This window comes from Natator depressus, chromosome 12 (genome assembly GCF_965152275.1).
Source record: "Natator depressus isolate rNatDep1 chromosome 12, rNatDep2.hap1, whole genome shotgun sequence".
Lineage (NCBI taxonomy): Eukaryota > Metazoa > Chordata > Testudines > Cheloniidae > Natator > Natator depressus.
In genome coordinates this window covers 20092954-20105852 of record NC_134245.1, presented here as the reverse complement: position 1 = coordinate 20105852, position 12899 = coordinate 20092954, and positions in this window count along the sequence as shown.

Sequence of the window (12899 nt, the reverse complement as noted above, 5' to 3'; positions counted from 1 at the left end):
ATCATCCCTGATTAAGGCACTTTCTAATTCAGGAGATTTATGTTCAGTTCCTGGCTCTGCTCCAAATTTCCTTTGTGACCATGATAAAATCACTCATGCTAGTCAGTCAGCAGCTGCAAATAATGGCAGGTCTCTGAAGCTGAGTAAGTTGGGGTTAGATGTATAGTGGGCATCCTTAAAAAAAAAATCTGCCAATTCAAGCAGCTCTAGGATTTGGTCCTCCTCACTGAAGTGCAGATTGACTTGAAATGATGCTAAAACTTCAAAATAGATAGGACTCCTTGAAATAGCAAGGTAAACTTCATACTTTCTTTAGGGAAAAGCTAACCAATACTGGAAGCAATACTGGAAGCATCTTGCACTGTAGTTTTTGGATAGGTGGAGCAGACAGTTGTATGATAAATACAACAAATCACATGAAATCATTGCCACATGTATGGGTCTCTGGATTACAGTTACAGGGTTTCTTTGACAGTTTGTTGTGGGCAGCAGGCCAATAGAGAGCAATCTATTAAGTGTTCAGACCCCAACCTCTTATTGACTCAAAACACTTATTATTGGCCTCCACCTCAAGAACAAATTTTTTTTAAAAAAAACCAATCCCTGAATAACTGTATGGAGTCACTTCACAATTACAGGAGCAAAGCCAGAAATCAACAGTTATCCAGGCCACAAGGTTATTACTGTGCAGGCTACCCAGAACACTCTCTCTTCCACACACAAATCTAGAAAGGAAGTTAACTAGAGACTAGCTTTTCCATTTGATATCAATTTGTGAGTATCCAGCCCTACTGGTTTAGTGCGCAGGACTAATTAGAAACCAAGACTAGAGCTGGCTGAAATTTTGCTAATTCATATCAGTTTTGCCAAATTGTTCATTTAAAAAAATTCAAAAACATTTGAAAAATTAGTTTCTCCATTTTGAAATGACTTTGTTGCAAAATTTCCCTTAATTTAATTTAATTAATTTAATTAAAACTGTTAAAGGTCAAAATCAAAACAGAATATTTTGATTTTGTGTAACCAAGATGTATAACGTGTTTTATCCAACCCAAAATGAATTTTTTTTCAAGCTTTCTAATCACTGAAAATGTTGGGATTTGGTCCAACCCAAGACAACGATTAAAAAAACCCCACACATTTAAAAATTGCCAGCAAACTGAAAAATCTGTTATTCACCAAGCTTCACTCTGGTCTCTCACTGACTTGATCAAGATGCTTACTCACTCTGGACCTCAGCTGACTCCCCTGTAAAAGGGGGATAATGGTTACTTATCATATATGGGGGTCTTATGAAGTTCAGTGATCTGATCCTACACATTTTGGAGTCCTTCGGATGAGCAGCACTACAGAAATGGATCTCAGCTTGTTCCTTTCAGCCACAGCATCTGGTTTATATCACTTTATATTTTCAAGGAAAAGGGCTTAGTTTTTCATGTTCCATTTTAATTTTCTTGAACTAGAGGCCTGCACTGTAGCTATGGGATACGTGGGACCTGAAGGCCAACTCTGCCCCTCTCTATTCAACTCTCCCTGCTGGAAATCCCGATGGAGAGAGTATGGCAGTAACCAAGCCTTAAGATAATATTTTTGTTTCAGATCTTATTTACATTTAGATGTCAGTTAAATATTTTTAGCCTCGAAACATCTATCATTTGACCTTGACTGTGCCCCATCTGTCTCCTAACAGCAGTTCACTCATTGGAGTCTGAAACAGAAATATACTGAGAAACAGTGATAAAATACGAAAGTATGGATACCAATAACAACACACAAAAATCAACAGGCCATGATGGTTATGAATATGTATTCAAGTGCAGCAGTGGCAATATTAATTTAAACATTTTAATGGGAAAAACAACTTGAAATTAATCTCCTAACCAGTATGTCATACATATTAACAAATACAAATTTAGAACTAATTTGAAAAATTTGCATTTTTGCCCTTAAGAATCTTTTGTTTGTATGTAATGTCAAGAAATAAAAGAAACTAAGATCATTTTTAGAGGGGCTCTCTACCTAATCAGTCAGCAGCTACATCCCAATAGCACCCATGCAGCATTCATGAGGGAAAGGACATGGACCCATTTTCACATCAGAATTTTAATTTGGCGTTTCTACAGAGTAAAATTCACCTTTCACTGCACAAAGTCTGGGTGACTAGGCTCAGGCTGAAGGGAACTCCATGGGGCTGGGGCAGGGCGGGGGAAGGCTGAAATTCATGGACATAATCCCAGCCTTTCTAAGCAGACTAGACAGATGCCACACAACCTCTCTATAGCCACAGAGCTGGAACAGGAGCTGCTTCTGCCCCTCTGCACAAACTCAAGTGTGGATTTTGGACCACAGGATCCAGATGGACCTTTTAACTTTACAGACATATCTTTTCATGGCAGCATGTCCTCAGATACATACAACAGCCCATATAACTAGAAGGGCTAATGAGCATGGTTGGAAAACCAGTAAATTCCCTGAAAACATAGTATTCCAGTCAGTGTGGCATTATAATTTGTATACCACAAACAGGCAAAAAACGAAAGCCACTACCACAGTAACAACTGCTAATGTTTTCCTGCTATGTAGTAGGAACAGTTGCTGGACCTGAAAGCTGTCTAGCAGTTCCTGAGCAGAACTACAGCACTTTCTGTCCACTTTGCACTTGCTTTGCAAAATGAAACTGTGCAAAGGCGTAAATAGCAACTGAGGTACAAGGCAATGGGGAATCAGTCCTCTGACTCTTGCATAGTAGCATATGTTCCATATTACATGCCCAGTGCCTCCAAGTTTTGTTTAGCTCATGCCCTACCTGTAGGATCATATTTCAGATGCAGTTATTTTACATAGCACAAATACATGAGTAGTAATTTCACTGTGGCATATCACGTAGCCTCACATTCCTATGGATGCAGTTTGCTAGACTGGTTAGGCCTGTCTCCTGACCTCATTCCAGGCAGTGTAGCATGCAGCCAATGAAAACACGTGGGCCTTAGTGAACAGCTCAGAGCTCAGCTTACTGAGTTCTTCGGTGACTCCAGTTTCCACAGCTCCTCTAGAAGTTTAAAAAAAAAATAGAAGAAATTCAGTGAATGAATGGCTCCATCCCGTGAATACCCTCAGTCTGATACGGTGGCTCATTTTCCATCATTAAGTTCCTTGTGTCCCCTTTAATGTGAAAATGGCATAAGTCAAACAAAAAGCCCTAAAGGTCCAAGCTTGGAACCGGATACACTGACAAATGTTTCTAGAGACATTTAGGAGTCTCAGCTTCCTCGGGAGGCAGTAAAAACAATAGTTCTGTTCTTATTTCTGCCACACTCTGATGAATGCGGTACAACTTTCTCAGAGGTTATCCTAAATATAACACTACCATAAATGTCACAGACCATGGCTCAGCTATAAGAGGAGTATATGCATATCTGTATCTGGCATATGTTTTGCTTTCTGTTTATGCTCACAAGTTTCCTTCATTCCTAAGGCTTTGGTTTCTCTACGGTCATCTCTAGCCAGATCATTTCTGAAATGCAGTAGCCATGATTTAGGGATAGCACTAATAGACACAGATGCCCCATATATGGTGTTCCCTAAAATCTGCCTGTTATGTCTCATCATTCTTGTAAGCGTACCAGTTTCAAAAGTTTGTCTTATGTATTTCTTTGTTTGGTTCCCAGAAAGAGGGAACTACTCGCTCTTTTTGTGTGATTCCTGCTTGTTTATTGCACCAGCTGTATAAGCTATCAAAATAGCCTAAAGCAATAGACTAACATTTCAACCAAATCTTCAGAGATGCTTTAATCTGCTATTATGTTTAGTTACTTGTCAAGAGTATTATCTTCATAGAAGCATGACATTCCTTTTATGCAGTCCCACAGACCCTATCCTAATGTCCTCATGGCTGTAGATAACAAAGCAATGGGAAGCGCAGGTAGAGATATCTCCACATACAGCACCTGGATCTAAATACCTCCAAATTCCCGAGTCAAGAGATAAGGAATCTCTTTCCAGACTGTTATGAAGCAGCCTGGTGCAACAGAAGTATGATTGAGGGACTGACATTTAAGGGAGATGCTTTTTTTTTTTTTTGCACAAATACTTTTTAGCAGGAGTTAAAGTGTGTAACACTGAGACAGGAGAATTCACATGAGCATATTTCAACATAATTTAAAGCAAGGGTTCTTAAAAAAACTATTTGGGAGAAAGGGATGATGGGAGTTATTGGCGGAAAGAGGTGAGGGAAGGGCATGAGGGGAGCAGGAGCAGTTTTGGGGGACAGGGGGGCACATGGGCTGGGGGACTAGTGCCAACCAATAGCCTCCTTCCACTCTTACAGGTTCTCTCGTGCCCAGCAGCTGCAAATCCCATCTCCCGACACAAGCACTCCACTGATTACCTCTATATCCACCCAAGCTGTCTCTGGCTCACCACAAGAGCGTGCCCCTTGTTGGTGAGAGGTATAAGTATTAAGGCTCAGCATCCTCTACACCTGCTGCCACTGGCTCCAGGAGCTCTGTATGGAAAGTCTAGTCTCACCGGCACTCAATCCACACAGTGTCTTGTAAATGAGGTTTTGGGCCATATGTAAATACATAATTAGCTGATCATATAATTTGTATATATGTCACACATGGAGCTGCTCAAACCTTGGCAGCTGAGCATAAACTGAGGCCTTTAATGGACTAGAACTTAACTAAAACCCCAACAATTTCTTCATGTTTCTAGTGATTTCTGCCAACCTCTTTTGGCTTCTAAATATTAGGTTAGTACAGGCCAGTGGTAAATCACTATCCCTTGTTCCCCAAGCCAGGAAGAAGCAGTGAAAGGACTGTCTCTCAAAAGGTGTTTGAATCAAAATACTCTTAGGGCTACTCCTGAGGTGGGGCTTATTTTCTAGCCCTTACTTAGGATGGTGTCTAATGTTAAAATCTAGCCTTAAGTGACCACTAATGTTGGCCATCCTTTTGCTTGACTTGAAATTTGACTACTAAAGTCATTTGGTAACCTAGCTAGGGTTAATGTATGGGTGGAAGAATCAGCGGCATAGTCACTATCATGTCTAGAACTAAAATGTTATTTGCAGCAGAATACTGTCGGCAATACTTTCATAAACGGCAATAAGCTCTGGTGTGGGAAATCCTCCCTGCCTTACTCAGACAAAGCTACCACTGAAGTCAGTGTGGGCTCTACTTCCTAACAAATACAGGAGCAAGCCCAAGATAGCTGAATTCTCATTGTATTTTTACATGCTCTGAAGAGGAACTCAAACCTGTTTTTCATCCAAATCATGTGCTACTTTGCCTAGGGATGCTGGATAATTTCTAGAATCCTGGAGAGAAATAGGAAGGGTGTAAACATAATTTACTCTAGTTGCTTAGTTATAAGTGTTAAAGAAGTTCAGTAGTGGTTTAGAAATAATATTGAACAGATCTCATGCACTTCCCCTTTCTTCTTCTTTTGTGCCATTTGTGTATGTACACACATGCTCTTCCCCCTCCTGTTATGCAAATATGTATGTAAATAGATGAGAAGTTGGAGCTATTAGAGTTACAATATACTTGAGAAAGAAGTTGTCTGTGTTTTATCAAAAGAATGAAAAAACTTTACTAAAAAAATCTGTAACCATGGGAAATGAGTCTTAAGTGTGACAATTCTGTGAACTCAACTCTGTCTTGTCAAACTGCACCATATGGGCTACAAGGTACAGAGAGCCACTCCCCCATTGCATCCATGCAGGAGCCATGCAAAATGATTACCTAGGGCTCCATTAAGTTCTATGTCTACTCTGCAATAAAACACCCACAGCTGGCCTGTGTCAGCTGACTCGGGCTTGCGGAGCAGTAAAGGTGCAGCATAGCTGTTCAGGCTTGGGGTGGAGCCCATGCTCTGGGACCCCACAATGGGGAAAAGTCCCTGATCCTGGGCTCCAGGCTAAACCCAAATGTCCACATTGCAATTTGATAGCCCTGCAGCTTGAGCCCCAAGTCAGCTGACATGGGCCAGCCATTGGAGTTTTATTGCAGTGTAGACATACCTCAAAGTAACTTGCCTAACAGTGCTTCCCAGCCACCAGATAGTATGGCTAGACGTTTGGGGGTGTGACCAAACCACCTCTGTCTCCTGTGTCCCTGCTATTGTTTGAAAGTAAGCAACTTGCTTTTTGGGCCATGCCCAGGGAAGCCTGCTGAATGGGAGATGCCTCAAAGACTGCTTAAATTATTCTGCCTTGCATCTGTCCTGCACACACAGAAAGGTTCAAGGGACCTCTGCTCAGCTACCACAGCCCCATTCTGCCCCCTGTGCAACTTGGGGAAAAGGAGCAAGAATTTAGTCCTAACATCTTTTTGGTGTGTAAAATTAACTGCTCCTTTGTCCAGACAGATTTACCTGAGCTATATCCCTTCATATGGACAATCATCATCAGTTACTTTATTACTTTAGCAACCCTAACAAAACGCCAGGCCCCATTCTGATTGGTACAGTATCACCTCGTAAGACAATCCCTGCCCAGAAGGCAGGCAGAGAGTACAGAGGAAAACAGAGGTGAAGTGACTTGCCCCAGGTCACACAGCAAGCCAGTGGCAGAGGTGGGAATAAAACCCAGATCAGTGCCCCATGAGGTCCCCAATATGTCTGTGCCTATTGGGCCTCATCTCTCCCACACTCACTCCCCCATGATACAATTGAAGGCAAGATTGCAGCATGCCTAGACACACCCAAGCTAACTTTCATCCAGGTTTGCTGCCTGAGTACATACCCAGGCTCCCTTGAGGGCCTGTATTCAGGCAGCTAGCTCATGCTGCTGTGACTTGACTGCTGTTGGTACCTCAGCTACCGAGATTAAAGCTATCTTGTGTGCAGCACATACTATAGTCACACTCCTGACTGCAATATGGACATTCCATTGGTCACCCCAGATCCTCTCTCAGGGTACGTCTACACTAACCGCCAGATAGCGACCGATCCCTGATCGCTCTGCCGTCGACTCCTGCACTCCACCATGGCAAGAGGCAGAAGCAGAGTCGATGGGGGAGCGGCAGCAGTCGACCCCGTGCCATGAGGACGTGAGGTAAGTCGACCTAAGATACGTCGACTTCAGCTACACTGTTCTCGTAGCTGAAGTTGCATATCTTAGGTCGATCCCGCCCTTTCTCCCCCACCCCCAGTGTAGACCAGGCCTCAGCCTCCTTACATCTCTTTTACAAACTTTCTTCTTCTCTTTCCTACCTTGATGTTCCCAGAATCACTGCTCACTATGGATTTAAATGGGAGTTTGTAACAGGGTCAGCACCCACCTTTCATGCATGCCCCCTTTTCCCTGGCCAGTAGTGCCTGCAAACACATTTCTTTTCACACCCACCTCTCGTGGATAGCCCCCTTTCTCTCAGTTAGGTGTGAGCCTACTTTTGTTCTTTCAACGGGATGGCACCTGCCTCTTGCAAGTGCCCTCCTCCTCCCACCCAGTAGTTCTCTCGGCTGGTCTTTGGTAGCTCAGCCCTCCAGCCAAGCTATACACGCTGTCCCCCCTTCCAGGGTATACAGCCAAAGTTCTTTCTCAGCCCTGTATGGGGCCATAGCTCTAAGGCTTCTTCCCAGAGGCACTGTCTTCTTCAACCACCCAGCCGGGGCCTATCTCGGCACCCTGAGCTGGTGTCCTTTTCAGCAGCCCACCGTGGAACGAGACCAGCAGGGCCAATCTCAGTACCCTTGCCTGGTCTGCCCGGGTCCTGGGCTCAGTCCCCTAGGCTTAGCCTGCCCACACTGACCTTTTCATGGTCCTGCTGCTACTCTCTCCAGCCAACCAGGCACCTGATCTTTGGCAGCCTTCCCTGGGCTCAGTTCTGCCTGGTGAGCTCTCTGCAGTGAGCTGCCTGTGGCCTGCTGCTCACCTAGCCAGCCAGGCACCTAGTCCTCCCTCATCAACCTCCACACAGCAACTGAAGGCTCTGCTCTGCTGCTTGCCTTTTATCTGGCCATTCTGGCCCCTTATTGGTCACTCCAGCAGCCCCTCTGATTGGCCACTCTTCTGCGGCCACTCTAGGCTGCCTGGAGGACTTCTCACAGATCTATTCTGGGACAGGGTGATGCAGGGCCACAAGGCCTCTGGCAGGTGACCTCCGGACCTAGTCCACCCTGCCACAGAGTTTATCTAAAGTAAGGAACAGTGCTATCTGGACACCATGTAACTATCAGACAAGCTACTCATACCTAATTTTAGGGACAGATTTTATACTCAAAATTATTTTAAAAAAATATAATTGGGCAGATAGATACTCTGACCTTCTGCATAAGTACCAGCAAAATAAATGTGTTAATGTTAGTTGCCTACACCTCTGCAACAAAACAAAACAAACCCTACGTTATCTCTGGGTGATGAGGATACCAAAACGTCTGGGTAAACTCAGTCCTGGGCATTTCTCAAGTTTAAACTAGTGGCATGGATATATCCCGTTGAACTGGAATATGAATGGTTTCCTGTTAGAAGCAAGAACAGCCGTTTCTTTCAGGGTTGGATCTGAGCCATGGCTGCAGGGCTTGACTTATCCCATTAGGAAGTCGGGGGCGGGGGGGACGGACTGTTTTGTCATTTTATTTTTAAATAAAAATAAATAATTGTGCTCCATTACTTATAATCCTGAAAAACGTTGATCAGTATTAGACTGTGCACTGCGTGAATTAAATACCTGCAGTTTCATAAGATCACAAATAACTTTGCTCTTTAAAGCCTTGCTGAAAAAACTTGACAATTTTTTCATCTTAGAATCCAATTCTTATTTTACAAAGTAAGTACACAAGTAGTCTCTTTTGTTTAAAGGGTGATTACTATACCATCTTCGAGTAAAACAGTTTAACAGCAATTTCAGAGTGTGCATACCATTTAATAGTATTCCCCTGAGAATGGAGTATATTTGGTCACATACATAAAATCTATTATTTTGAGTGAATGAACAAACATTCTTTATCTGAAAATCCATACATAGCTACCTCAGAATTTACATGTGATGCGTACATATGCAACACACACAAAACACAAATATAAATGTAAGTTTTTATATTTATTTTATATGTGGAGGGGGAGAGGGGTTGAGATTTTAAGATCTTTCCCATTTGCAACTATTATTCCCTTAAGTCTAACAGTAAATGGAAGGAATCAGACAGACAAGTGTTCATCAAGTGAAGATCATGATTTGACACTTCTCTAAGTACTATACTGAATTTGCCAGCCCTTAGAGGCTTTGTTACAGAATATGAAGCAATATAATATGTATTGAGTGAGGATGCTGAAACTCAGACTGCAGTTTATTTCAATCAATATTTCTCTTTTGATGCCACTGGCTCTTGCATAGCACTCATCTCTGACAGCCTTTGACGTGAACAGCATTAATAAATGTTGGCATTTAGGATGATTACTCTCTCAGTACAAGCATGGACCAGCCAGACACTGACTAATCCTGTCATTCCTTCTGTCCTAGCTGCTGCTTCTTCTATCCTGTTTGCTTGCTGCTGCTTAGTTTTATCTTTAACTTTCAGAACACCAAATATTCAGGATTAGAAAACCTGACATTCACAAGATACACAATGTTATTAAACACTAACAGAATCTGTAAAAACTGCACTGACAATGATAATTAGCATGACACATTCACCACTAATGGCTATGCAATCACCCTGAAATCATCAGACCCTCTTTCATTCCACACTTACTAGACCACATGTATGAAATACAGAATTCGAAAAGCATCTCTTTGGGCTAAACTGTGGCTTTACCACAAGCTCTGTGTGTGGTCAGTACATTGCTGCACCTTCTTGGGAGCAGTGCAGGGAACAAACTGTATCTCTGAGAAGCATGATCCTCCCCCTTGATTTGGAAGCCAATACCAGCAGCATAGAGACACCCCCTTGTAGGCTGAGCTGCACTGTCTGCCACACTGAGGGGCATGGTGGGATGCCATGCCTCCACCCACTCCCAATGTTCCTGTTTCCAAGGCAGGAGATGAATTAGTGGGTTTACAATACCCACTTACTCCTGAATATCTGGTCCCAAGGTCGTGGTTTCTCATGCAGGGATATAAGGAGAGAGAGGCCTGTCTTACTCCCCCATTTTTAGTTTGTTTGCAACATGGGCCTCCTGGAAGACTAGGACACCAGAGTTGGTCATCTTCAACATTTTCTCCAAATAGTTGCACTTGGACCATCAGAGGACTTCAACATTCGATTGACAGATCTCTACCCAAGAAGCACTTAACGGACAATGGATCTTGGAAGGCTCCAATCCACATAAGAAGTCTACATGAGGACGTTCAAGGTAGCATGTGAACCCTGGCTGCTACCTGTAAGTTCTGAGTCATGCATGGACATGTGACTTGCCCATGTGACTCCAAAACTCCTTCTTATAGCTGGAATTCTACACAGGGGAAGGGAGGGGTATACACCCACAAGAGAAAGTCTATTTAAATCCCTGGTAGACCCCTCCATTTTGTCTTCATCTAGCTAAGGAAATAGCCTCTCCACTCCCAAGGATACCTAAAAGAAACTGGAGCAAAGGACAGTAACTACAGGGGGTGTGAGTGATTGCTGGACCAAGACTAGAAGGAGACTACTCTGTAAAAGGAAGCTTACTGGAACTCCTCTGAGGGTGAGGTTTTATCTGTATTCAGTTTTCATACTGTATTAGAAATAGACTTGCGTGTTCTATTTTATTTTGCGTGGTAATTCACTTTGTTCTGTCTGTTACAACTTGTAATCACTTAAATCCTACTTTCTGTATTTAATAAAATCACTTTTTACTTATTAATTAACCCAGAGTAATTAACCCTAAGCTGTGCATACCTCTCTATTAATGTTATTGAGGGCGAACAATTTATGAGTTTACCCTGTATAAAGCTTAAAAATGGATTTTTGGGGGGTTGGACCCCATTGGGAGCTGGTCATCTGAGTGTTAAAGACAGGAACACTTCTTAAGCTGCTTTCAGTTTAAGCCCAAAGCTGTTAGGGGATGTGGTTCAGACCTGGATCTGGGTTTGCAGCAGGCTAGCGGGTCTGGCTGAAACCAGGCAGGACATTGAAGTCCCAAGCTGCCAGGGCAAGAAAGCAGGGGCAGAAGTAGTCTTGGCACATCAGTTGGCAGCCCCCAGGGCATTTCTGTGATCCAACCCGTCACAGCCACTTTCACCATGATTATGGAGAATACAATCTCCTGCATTCCCCCAATGCCAAAGACTTTTGACCGTTTTATTGCACTCCAAATCTCTACCACAAAGAAGAGCATCCCCAGTGGACACAGGTCATCGTACATTCCTTGCTGGACTGCAGAGAACCAATAGCTCTTCCACAACTATAACGAGTGCAGAGACCCAGAAAAGCCCTCCTGGCATCACTGGATCATCATGCAGCAAGGTGGTAATTGTGGCTTGAATGTGTAGAAGGTCTAAATTTCACACACTGGAGCAGATGCACCTAGAACCTGCTGACACACCGGGGAGCTGTAAACCCCATACATGCCACTGGGCTGCAGGTGAAAGCCAGTGCCATATTTGCAGACATCAAAACAGGTAGTGGACAAACTAACGCAGACAAGTCCAGCATCAACTCTGGCAGGTGGTGTCCACCTGCATTCCCTCATCCCAGTGGTCTGGACCATTCACCAGTAAGGAGATTGATGCAGCCATGAAACTGGGAAAAGCAGCAGGAAAAGATTATATCTATCCTGAGTTCCTATATAACCAGGGTCCAGTAGCACAAAAATGGGTGATGCAGCTTTTTCACCAATATCCTAGAGACCAGTGAAATCCCATGCATGTGGAGAAAAGCCAAGGTCATTGCGCTCCTGAAGACTGGAAAACCTGCAGATCACCCTTCTAGTTATAGGCCAATCTCCCTCTTGAGCACCATCTACGAGGGAATGGAGCATATGGTTCTGAACTGAATCAGGCTCCCTGTGGATGCCAGCCTATCCAAGGAGCAAGCTAATTTCCGATTGCACAGAAGTTGCTGCGACCAGGTCCTGACCCTAATTACAAATGTCAAGGTCAGATTCCAATGAAAACTCAAGACTGGTGCTGCCTTCATCAATTTGTCAGTGGCAGATGGCACAGTCTGAAAGGATAGACTGCTACTGAAACTGGCCAAAGCGATCCCCTGCATGTGGATTCTCCAGCTGCTGAACACCACATGCTTAGCAGCTGGAGGATGTGCATATACCTTGGAGATCAAACCAGCAAGCCTCACACTTAGAATAATGGGCTACTACAAGGCTCTGTACTTGCTCTGACATTCTTCAATACCTACATGAGTGATATGCCTAAAACAATAGAGCAGAAGTTTGCATAAACCGATGATTTGGCACTTGCAACTCAATCCCGTAGCTTTAAAGAACTTGAAGGAACTCTTACACCTGACCTTAAGCTCATGGGGGAGTACTTCCAAAAGTGGCAGCTGAGACCAAATCCGAGCAAATCGTTAGTCTCTACTTTCCACCTTGACAACAGAATTGTTGAGTGGGTGGTAAAACCTGTTCATTATGACCCAAAGCAACATATCTCATTGTGATTCTTGAACGTACACTCATCTTTCATGACCACCTCAAGAAAGTAGCCTCAACATGATCCAAAAGTTAGAAGGAAAAAGCTGGGGATCAACTGCCCTTGTACTACAAACATCAGCCTTGGCCCTACTGTACTCAGTCGCAAAGCACTGTGCAACGGTGTGGACAAGAAGCTGCCATACCCAACTTGTAGGTAGGCAGCTGAATCAGACCATGTGAATCATCACAGGAACTTTAAAAACAATGTCTCTACCATGGCTTTCTGTATTAACAAACATCAAATCTCCAGCTATCCTATGAGATATAGCCACATAATGAGAATTTAAACAAGCCAAAGAGTATCCTGAACTTCCCATCCAGCAAG